The 10,746-nt window shown below is 43.5% G+C and overlaps 1 long non-coding RNA gene across 1 annotated transcript; it reads left to right on the plus strand.

Moving 5' to 3' along the window:
* The first annotated feature begins 8,376 nt into the window (after nt 1–8,376).
* On the plus strand, nt 8,377–9,435 carry LOC118558251. The gene is made up of 2 exons (XR_004928260.1): nt 8,377–8,416; nt 9,094–9,435. It is a non-coding gene; the product is annotated as an uncharacterized LOC118558251 (long non-coding RNA).
* The last annotated feature ends 1,311 nt before the right edge of the window (nt 9,436–10,746 follow it).

The raw sequence follows: 10,746 nt of genomic DNA on the forward strand, positions 1-10,746 counted from the left end.
ATATTGTGATCAACTGTATCAAAAGCAGCACTGAGATTTAACAGGACAAGTATAGACACAAGTCCATTATCTGAGGCCATGAGAATTTCATTAGTGACCTTCACCAGAGCTGTTTCAGTGCTATGATGAGCTCTGAAGCCTGACTGAAACTACTCAAGTAGATCATTACTTTGTAAATGTTCACAAAGTTGATTAGCAACTACTTTCTCAAGAATTTTAGATAAGAAAAGAAGATTAGATATAGGTCTGTAATTTACTAACTCATCTTGATCAAGAGAAGGTTTCTTAAGTAAAGGTTTAATAACCTTTACTTAAGGTTATTAAAGTAAAGGTTACTCTGCTGATCCTCCTCACAGACTGATCAGCAGAGGCTCCACGCTGCACCTCCTCTCTCCTCCACGGTTCAGAGGAGTCATGGAGATGGTTCTAGCGTCTCCAGAGCAGAGCGCTGCTCTCCTGTCAGAACTGCAGGACCTCCTGGATAAAGACGTTATTTCCAGGGTTCTCCACAGGGTTCTATTGCCTTTATTTACTGGTTCTGATCAGAGAGAGACGGTTCCACATGCTGACAATCAGACAGCTGCTGGAGAACGTTCACCAGAACCACTGGTTCTCCTCGATAGATCTGAAGGACTACTTCCATGTTCCATCATCCCCAAACACAGGAAGTATCTGCGCTTCTCCTTCCAGGGGATTCCCTGTCACTACAACCTGCCGTTGGGTTCCTCTCTGGTTCCACGCACGTTCTCCAGATGCCGCTGCGCTCTGCAGAGATGGGAATGCTCTTTTATGTGGACCACCTGCTCTTGCTGGCTCGGTCCAGAGAGGAAGCGGCGGTGCAGACCAGAGCTCTGGCTCCACAGCTGACAGAACTGGGTTCTCCATAATGTGTTAAAAGGTTCTGTTCTCAGTCCCAGCTGCTAGTTTCTCTGGGCTGGAGCTAAAGTGGGCCACCATGAGAGCCCAGAGCAGACGTTGTCAGCGCTGCTCCGCCGGGTCACACCTCCACACAGTGACAGCTCTGTCCGTCATGCGGCTGCTGGGGATGACGTCAGCGGCCCACCCGCTGCTTCCGCTGGCTCTGCTTCATAGGAGGCGCCTGCCTGCAGAGATGCTTCACCCGCCTGCGCAGAGACCCTGTGGCCAGAAGAGGCAGAGGATGACTGCAGTCCCTCCGTCAGTGGGAGCCCACCTGGCCCACTGGGGAAACCCCCCCCATTGTGTCAGAGGGAGTTCCCCTCAGCAGACCTACATCACACGTCCCGGTGTTCACAGACGCTGTCAGGCTGGGAGGAACGTGTCTGTCCCAGGTAGTGGCAGAGAAGTGGCCAGACCACGTGTCTCTCCACATAAAGGTGCTGAAGCTGACTCAGCATTTTGCTCTTCTGCTGCGGGACCAGCAGCTTCTGATCCACACCGACAACAAGGTCACAGCAGCGGCATAAACCGCCAAGGGGGCGTGGCTCAGCTCAGCTGCTGAAGGTGGCCAGACAGCTGCTGTGTTGGAAACGCACCAATCTGCTCTCCATCAGAGCAGTTTACATCCTTGCTGTCCTGAACAGAGGAGCGCACATCATGTCCAGAGGGAGACTGGAGCCTCCATCACCACCTGATCTCTCAGACCTGGAGCAGGTTCTGCAGGCCAGCAGTGGATCTGTTCTCCACACCAGAGAACGCTCAGTGTCCGCTGTGGTTCTCCCTGAGCCTGAAGGAGGATCCTCCTCTAGGAGTGGACGCCTTTGCTCATCCAGGGCAAAGACACACAAGCTCTAGTTAGGAAGACACCAGGAAAAGATGGAGTTTGTCATATAATGCTTAAACATTTAAATGATAGATCTCCAACTGTTCTTTTAAAACTGTTTAATCTGATGTGGGAGACGGGGATTATTCCTGCAGCATGGAAACAGTCAGTTATAATTCCTGTGTTGAAGCAGGTAAAAATGCAGCAGAGCCTTCAAACTATAGGCCTATAGCTCTGACATCTGAATTAGGGAAAACAATGGAGAGAATTGTAACAGAATATCCTCTTTTCTAGAAAGTAAACATTTATTCTGTCCTTTTCAAAGTGGTTTTGGTAAAGGGAGAAATAAGATGGATGCGGTTCTGTGCCTGGAGTCAGAAGTAAGGAAAGCTCAAACAAATAAAGAAATAGTGATAGCTGTGTTCTTTAACATAGAAAAGGTTTATGAGATGTTATGGAAAGAGGGATTATTGATTAAATTAGAAAAACTCTGCATAAGCAGTCAGGTTTCTAACTGGGTTTTAGATTTTCTGTTTGGTAGAGAAATAGAAATTAGAGTTGGGGCTGATTTCTCTACTAGATATATTGTTGAGAATGGTAGCCCACAAGGCAATGTGCGTAGCCCAATTCTGTTTAATATTATGATAAATGACATTTCTGATGAGATAGATGGTAGTATAGGGAAATCTTTATTTGCATATGATGGGGCTCTGTGGGTGAGGGACAGAATCTGATATTTTTGCAGAAAAAGATGCAGGATGCCATTTTGAAAATGGAAGGTTGGTTAATAAATGTGGATTTAGAATGTCAGCTGAAAAGTCTCAAGTTTACCGGCTTTAGCTTTAATTAATAAGCATTTAAGCAAATATTATTGAACTGGGATCTCAGATTGACACCCTGAGGGTTTTTATTTTGCTGTTGTATGCAGAGAAGTGATTGTTACTTGTTTTTATTTAAAGGTCCTAAAGTACATTTATTTTATTCACCTTTTTATTTTCCTAAATAAAGGGGGGGGGGGATATTGTTAACCCTTTATAACTTGTGTCAAATGGTGATTTAGTCTGTGCCTCATTATTCCAGTGTTCAGTGTTTAGTGCTAAAACCTAATACTATGCATAGATCTGTAGTCCACGTTTGCACTGCAAATTTGCTGGTTCAAATCCCACAGGCTCCTGCCCTGGGTCCCTGAGCAAGACCCTTAGAGCCAGAATTCTCCGGGGCGCCACCCAGTGGCAGCCCACTGCTCCCTGAGGGACGAGTTAAATGCAGAGGACACATTTCATTGGTTTCCAAAGATGTGGTGAAAAATGCAGATGATTCTTGTTGTGAATTTATTTGTTGAGAACATTATTTCATAACAAATGAATGGTAAATTAATGAGTTAAAATTATAAGTTAACGTTAATATTGATAACACAGTTCATGTGTTAACTGTGGTTAAATTTAAGACTGCATTTATTTGATTTGGAGTTGCATTGAGGTAGACTTCATTACACATGATGCTCTGGGAGCAGGAAGTAAACAAAAGAACAACGTAACTTTACGTGCTGTTGTATGCGCGCGCGGTCGAATCGAGCCAACTGGTTCACGCTGTATGTTTTTCCCTTTTTATTTCACCGTCATTCACTAAAGTTCAGCAAAATGGAAATAACCGTCTCGCCTCGTCATTTTTAGTTAGAAGTTCAATCTACAACAACATTTTGGTGCCGAAAACCGGGAATTCAGGAGATAATGGCTGACGAAGCAAGAAGCACCGAGGAGCAACCGAACGCTGTGGAACTACTTTTTGAAAGATCTAAACGGAAACGTCGGACAATACGGAGCTCCATGACGAAAGTGCTGAACCAGATTGACGATGAGGTATCAAAGGAAGACCCGGACATCAGCCGTGTGCGAGAGATGCTGGTCGTGTTGTCAGCTAAAGAGGACAGTTTGCGCGAACTGGACCGCACCGCGGAGGAATACACACCACTGGATGCCATGGACGCAGAGATTGGAGTTAAAGTTCAGCAAAATGGAAATGACCGTCTCGCCTCGTCATTTTTAGTTGGAAGTTCAATCTACAACAACAATTCTTATTTAGTCCAACGCTTTGAGCTGCCGTCAGGTCTTCAGGAAGGCTGATCTACAGCTGAGGGCCGCAGGTGGAGAAAGTCTCCTCATGGTAGGTTTTAGTTCTCACAATGAGCCACCAGACACACAGCGACCCACTGAGAACAACTGAGCCAGTATGATGGAGAACATGTGAGCCCAGCAGCAGAACATGGGACCAATGTTCAGTGATCAGGGACTGAAGGAGTAGAACTTTAACCAGACGCCATGTTTCCTTAGAGAAAAGCCTCCATGCAGGCTGCTGCTTTAGCTTGAAGATGAATCCAGAACAATGTGAGCTGAAACTCTGTTAAATGATCCATGTTTAAAACATTCTGGCTCTGAGAACCACTGTTCTAGCAGAACCCTGAGCAAGACTAGAAGACAGCAGCATTTTAAACAGACGCCAGAGCCATCAGACCCAAATATCCAGCAGCAGCAAGTGATCATGGATGGATTTATGTTCAAGTAGAGTTTATTGTTGGCTGCTAATCTCCAAGCTCTAGTGCCCCCCCCCCCAACCCTAAGCCCAGAAAATCTTCATCACCAGCTGCCACTGCTGAGAATCACACTTTGATCTGGACCTTCACACGTCATGATAACATGTTCTGGTTCTGCTGGCTTTAACTCTTTAAATCAATTCTACTGGATCACATATCAGACATCAGTTCATCATGTTTCTGGACTTTTACATTCAGGGACATTCATTTTCTACATTTTATCACTTATTTGTGTAATGTTTTGCTAGGGTTGAATCCAATGATAGCCGAACACGGGGCTGATGCTAAAATAATTTTAATTAACAGGATCCAAGGGACAAAAGGTGGTTTTCAGGCAGGCCAACAGAACCAGACAGCAACTAAACAAACTCAGGAAACATGAGGGCAGAAAACGGCTCAGGCACAAACTGGCAGACAGACGAGATAAACAAAACATAACTGAGGCTGCAGGGCTCTTACCGAGAGGTTGTGAATAGGGACAAGACGAGATATTCCGGCAACCAACAGAAAACAAAGGCGGGCTTAAATAGGCGACAGAACAGGAGAGCAGGGCGGGGCTGATTAACAAAAACAGGTGGAGGTGATAAAAGGAGCACGCTGACTGATAGACAAAAAAACCTAAAGTAGAAAACAAGACTAAACAAACACGAGCTGAAATAAAAGCTAATGACACTAACAAGGTAAACCAAAACATTACACCAACTAAACGAGGATCCAGACAAGACAGAACTCAAAAACAACCAGACAATCAAAGACAGGAGAGAGGAGGAAAACTAAAACTAATAACATAAACCAGAACTAAACTCGGAATATTACAATTTGTTCATGTTTCAGTTTTAACCTGCATCCTGGTGGCTTCAGCTCACATCTTTCGTTCTTTATTCAGATTGTTTAACTGCAGTTTGTCAGAGATCAGCTGTGATCATCTGGTATCGGCGCTGAAGTCCAACCCGTCCCATCTGACAGAACTGGACCTGAGCGGAAACGAAGACCTGAAAGATTGTGGAGTGAAGGAGCTCTGTGGTTTCCTCCAGACTCCCCTCTGCAAACTACAGACACTGAGGTCAGACTCCATGTTTTAGTTCTGATATTTGTGATGTTAAAGTTGTGTTGACACTAAACTGCAGACATCTGGCTGATATTCTACTGATCCACACTGAGGATCTTCATGGTAAAGTCTGCTTTCTTCTTCACTGCTTTGCTCCACTTAAAGTTTCTTTTTCTAACTTCTTGTCAGGATTTAATCAATAATCAGCAGAAAATGTGAAACAATGAGCTGAATTTCAGTTTAGAGTTGCAGCTTTTATCCAGAACTGAGGAAGAGGAAGAGAGAAGAAATAAATCATTTATTTGAAGGTTTTTAATCTCTTTAAACCTTCATCAGGTCAGTTTTTCTCCATTTTCTACAGGATGATTTTAAAATAATTGAATAAGTGGATGTAATTCAGCTGAAAAACAAAGTTCAGATCTTCAATTATAATAAATCTTTGCTGAGTTTGTTCCTGGACTTGGAGCCAGTTTTTAATGTTGTCTCTCTGTGTAACTGAGTCTGAGCCCTGATCTCAGGTCAGAAGCGGACAGCATTGGGACCCCCAGTGTGTATAAATGCCCCTCATGTGAAGCGGCTCAGAGGGGATTCAAGCCAGTTTAGAAAAGTGAATTTCAGCTCCTGGAATCTGTCTGATAGGAACAAATCTATAATCCCTGATTGATGCTTCAGCACCAAGGATTTTACTGACTAAAACACTCAGACACAACATGTCACAGTACCAGGTTCTTCTTCTGGGAGCTTCAGCTCCTAAAGCCAGTTTACATGAAATATTCTCCATGACATCATGTTTTTATGGCTGTGGAATCATTAAAATAGTTCATTTATCTACATTAATCTCCATTTGTTCATATTTGCTCCACAGTTGCTGCTGACTTGTTTGTTTTCTGTGAAACTTGAATAATTTGGCTGCAGAAGCTGAGTTTGTATTGATGGAGCTGCTGGTGGAGCTGACAGAAGTGAAGAGCTGAAGTCAGCAGGGCTGTCATTTAGAAAGCTTTCTGACACTAAATGGAGCTGAAATGTGTGTATGCCACTTTCCACCAGAAGTTAGGATCTGTAAAAATGAACTTGAGGGGAAAATGTGTGGTCCTCATGCCAGCTCTGACCCAGGTGTACGCTCATTTTGGAGACGGGGAAATTGGAGACGCAGATGGTGAAGTGGTGAATTACAGCCAACCTGCATGAGGATTCCTCTCAGACGTTCACTTTCACTCCATATCAGACTTTAATCAGAGATCATCTTGATCAGAAGCATTAAAACCTCAGTATTATTCATTCTGCTGCTGGTGACTCTTAAATCCATAAATCTAAATGCCCATAAGCCATCTTAAATCAAAATCTGCTAACATCTTCTCTGGGTTTTCTACCTTCACATTCCTCTCTCCAATCATCACCAGGGTGACGTGTTCCACATAATTTTATGACCAGGTGAGCAGCAATCACTTTAATTGCTGCAAACAGTCAAACACACTCGTGCGTAATGCTGCTGGCTGGATGCATTGGCACTGCTGGAAGACCGTGCAGATGGAGAATTGAGGAAATGCGCTTTCAGGGATCAAAGATTTCCTGGCCAATAATGAGGACTGGCCAATATCCTGCTTCTGACTCCCAGCATGCATTGTGCTGTTCCCCACAGGGGAAAGTGGCTCCACCTTGTTATGGGAGTTTTGGGTGGAATATTAAACAATAGTAACTGAGTTCCCATCTTTACTAAATGACGAGACGGTGGTAATGACGTTCCAGCACTTTTATTGCGAAACAGAGCAGAGATTCACATAGATGGAAAGTAATCGCATGCCACGGTTCCGCTGCACTCTCTGTCTGCCCTGTCTCGCTTTTCGGGCTTCCCCTAATACTGCACTGTGGCCTTGGTTTGAGACATAACAAAGACAGTCTATCATAGACAATAATCATTCTACGCAGCATTCAGCCTTGCACTCGGCAAACAGTGGAACTTATACACAGACATCAGGTCTCCAGGCTTCCTATGTCCGAGTGGTGTGAGGCCATAGTGACTTTAGAATAATAATTCTTATAACAACCTCCCTGTGAGGAGCTGAAAGGCAGCTCTCCAACCCCCAGAGAGCAGAGAAGGAGGCTTTCTGCTCACACCCAGACAGTGCTCACCTTTTTAAGGGGGGGTGGGGGGGTGGGGGGTAATAATGGTGGGGGGACCCCTCTCCTCTGAATGTGGATCTTAACCCACAGCAACAAGGGAATTTCAGCACGAAGCACAGCGTGGTTTACTTTTTAACAACTTCTTTTAACAGCTTCTTAACAACTTGTTTTAATGTGGACAACATCTGAACTTTTACCTCTGATTTCCACATTTAATAAACGCCTCTCTGGGAAATTTTCCCAACGTTTCTTTGCATTTTCTCCGTGGCTGCCAATTCACCATGATAAAAAAAAATGATCAGCTGACACATTTTCTACACATTAACAGTCACGAGGTGCTTTGCATCGACCATTTCTGCTTGAATCTGGGCGTGTAGAGGGCAGAACCTGAGCCAGAACCTGGTACCAAATGTATCGCTACAGCTGGGATCTAGAAAGGAAAATGGCTGCTGCTGTGCCTGAGCATGGTTTTATTAATCAGAATATTTTTACCGTAGTCCATTTTCTTTTTCTTGGCGTTGACTTTTAGTACGGATTCCACACAAAGTTTATAAATGAGAGCCAGGACTGTAAAAACGGCTAAACAAGTTTTAACTGTTGAAAGTTCTGATATTGTTGATTGTTGAAGAGCTGAAGTCAGCAGGTCTTTATTGAAGCAGCAGCTTGTTGTCATTAATATTAATGAGAGTTCCTCTGCATCCTGCATCCTGGTGGCTTCAGCTCACATCTTTCATTCTTTATTCAGATTGTGGAGCTGCAGTTTGTCAGAGATCAGCTGTGATTATCTGGTATCGGCGCTGAAGTCCAACCCATCCCATCTGACAGAACTGGACCTGAGGTACAACTACCTGATGGAGTCAGATGTTCAGCAGCTGCAGGATCTTGTAAAGAGTCCAGACTACAAACTGAAAACTCTGTAAGTAGATGGTTGGAGTGAGTCCAGCTGCTGTCAGCAGAACTGTTCTAAACCCAGTTGGTACCAAAGCAAAGATCCAGTGTTTCCAGTAAAGCTGCAGCTTCTCAGTGGGAGGAGAATAGTGACAGGCTTCCTGATTGGACACAAAGACAACAATGAGCCAATCAGAGGAGCCAGCAGCTTGTTGTGTTCCTGTCTTTGTGTCTGTGTGAAGATGACTGTTGTTGTGTTCATGTCTCCAGGAAATGCAGCTGGATTCCAGCTGACAGCCTTCCACCATGTCTAGAGAGAGTGGTCCTCATTCATCAAGCTGTGGAGCATCAGACCTGATCTCAGACTCTTTGTTCTCTCATTTCAACAGCAAACAGCTGATCAGTTTCATCTTAGTCACAGCTCTGAGATCAGTCTGACTGCAGCCTGCAAATCACTGATTTCACAGCCCATCATTACATTTAGTCACCATGTGGTCTGTCTACAGAGCAGAAGCTCTGCTGAAGTCCTCTCAGCACATCTGGACATGTGTCCTTCTCTCACTTGTTTCATCCAGATGTGTTCAGGGACAGCCTCCATGTTTCTGAGTTAGCTGATGTTTCAGGAACAGATGAAATGTTCGTGTTCAGCTTCCAGAGGCTGAAGCACTCACTGATCTCCTCTGTTGCTCCTCCTTCTCTCTGCAGGAGGAGGTGATGATCTTAGTGGAGGAGAGAAGCTGAGCTGTCCTGATGATCCAGAGGTTGAAGCCGCAGCAGTTTGAGTGTAAAGAGACTCTGACTGGATCCTGATGATGAACTCTGACCTTAGAGATGTTGATCCTGTTTATCTGATCATGTCTGTCATTTAGTATCTGATATTGTTTGTCTCTGTGGACCAATGAGGATCAAATGAAAACTAAGCTGCATTTAGTTGCTCCATGTAGTTTTGAACTGAATCTGATGAAACTGCAAAGTTGATCTTTTTTCTCTCTGCTTAATTTTCAGCCTGTAACCCAGAAATCTGAAATAAAGCTCAACTCTAAAGTTTTCAGGCTGCATGTTTACTTCATTGTGATGCAGTTTCTGGAGATTTTTCAGCATATTTTAGATGTTTTCTGCAAATGTTTGGGCAGCTATGGTCCTTTTATCTGTTGCTGCAAACAACTCAGTGAGTAAATGATGGTTTCTTCAATCAGAGGATGAAGCTTTTCTTCATGATTTTACATCAAATCTTTTGATTTCCTTCTTTCTGAAGGTAAAATCTAAACCTGAGTAAAGATAAAGTTTGATCTGCTCCAGCTTCTCCTTTGGTGAGCATGGAAACACTTTCTGCAGCAGCTCAGAGACTTTCAGATCTTCTTTGGAGGATTTTATCTGTTCTTCCTGCAGAACGGTTCTTGTTCTGTTGGATCTGAGGCGCATCATGCAGCTCTGCTCTGCTGAGGTCAGAACAGATTTTAATCCTGTTTAGGGACTGTGGGGGTAAAACCTTCACCTGCAGCTCCTCATGAAGTCCACTGTGGACGTTGGAGAAGGAAAAGAGATTTTCTCTTTTAATCAGAAATTCAAACATGAATCATTTCCTTTTTTCTCATTTCCTGGACATTTCAGACGGACAATAACCAGAAGCTGCTCTACAGAACCTGGATCCCTTTATGTAACAGGGATTGTCTCCCTGTTACATAAATAACTTTAGAACCTGAGAAAGACGACATCTGGCATCCCAGCAAACAGGCATAAAGCTAGAAAATCATTTTTAGATGTGTTGAATTTTAAAGTTAAAGTTGGGTTAAAATGAGGAATTATTAAAATGATTTATGCATCAAACAGGGATTACTAGATTTAGTCAGAACTGAGTTTAAAAGCAGAAGTTTAACAAGTTATCTGGATCCGTTGGTTCAGTTTCTAGCTTTAAAACATCCATTAAAACCAAAGAGAGGTGAGATGAGCGGCTGAGATGTCGCGAGAGCTGTGAGCTGTGCGTAAGTAAAATGGCGGCATACATGTAGTTCAAAATTAAATCCACTCAGGTAAGTAATAACCAATAACTGAAAAGTAAAGTTTAAACATTAACAATTGTCTCATTTTCACGAGGGAGCAAACTGGAAGAAGAGACCTTGACGAGCCTGGAGAGCTCGTCAAGGTTTGTTTTCCTAAGGAAATCCTAGATCGTAGGTGAGTGTTATTTCCAATCAGGAAAAAATACATTAATGATGGCGTCAGAGCTAACGTTGCAGTTGACAAACTTAATATTAATGGTCAGTTGTTCAGGGATCAGAAGATCACTCCTTGGCTTTATTAGATGCACAAAGGGTAGATTTATAGCTTGTCGCGCTTGAAAAAAAAAATGGAAAAAAA

This window comes from Fundulus heteroclitus, unplaced genomic scaffold (genome assembly GCF_011125445.2).
Source record: "Fundulus heteroclitus isolate FHET01 unplaced genomic scaffold, MU-UCD_Fhet_4.1 scaffold_114, whole genome shotgun sequence".
Classification (NCBI taxonomy): domain Eukaryota; kingdom Metazoa; phylum Chordata; class Actinopteri; order Cyprinodontiformes; family Fundulidae; genus Fundulus; species Fundulus heteroclitus.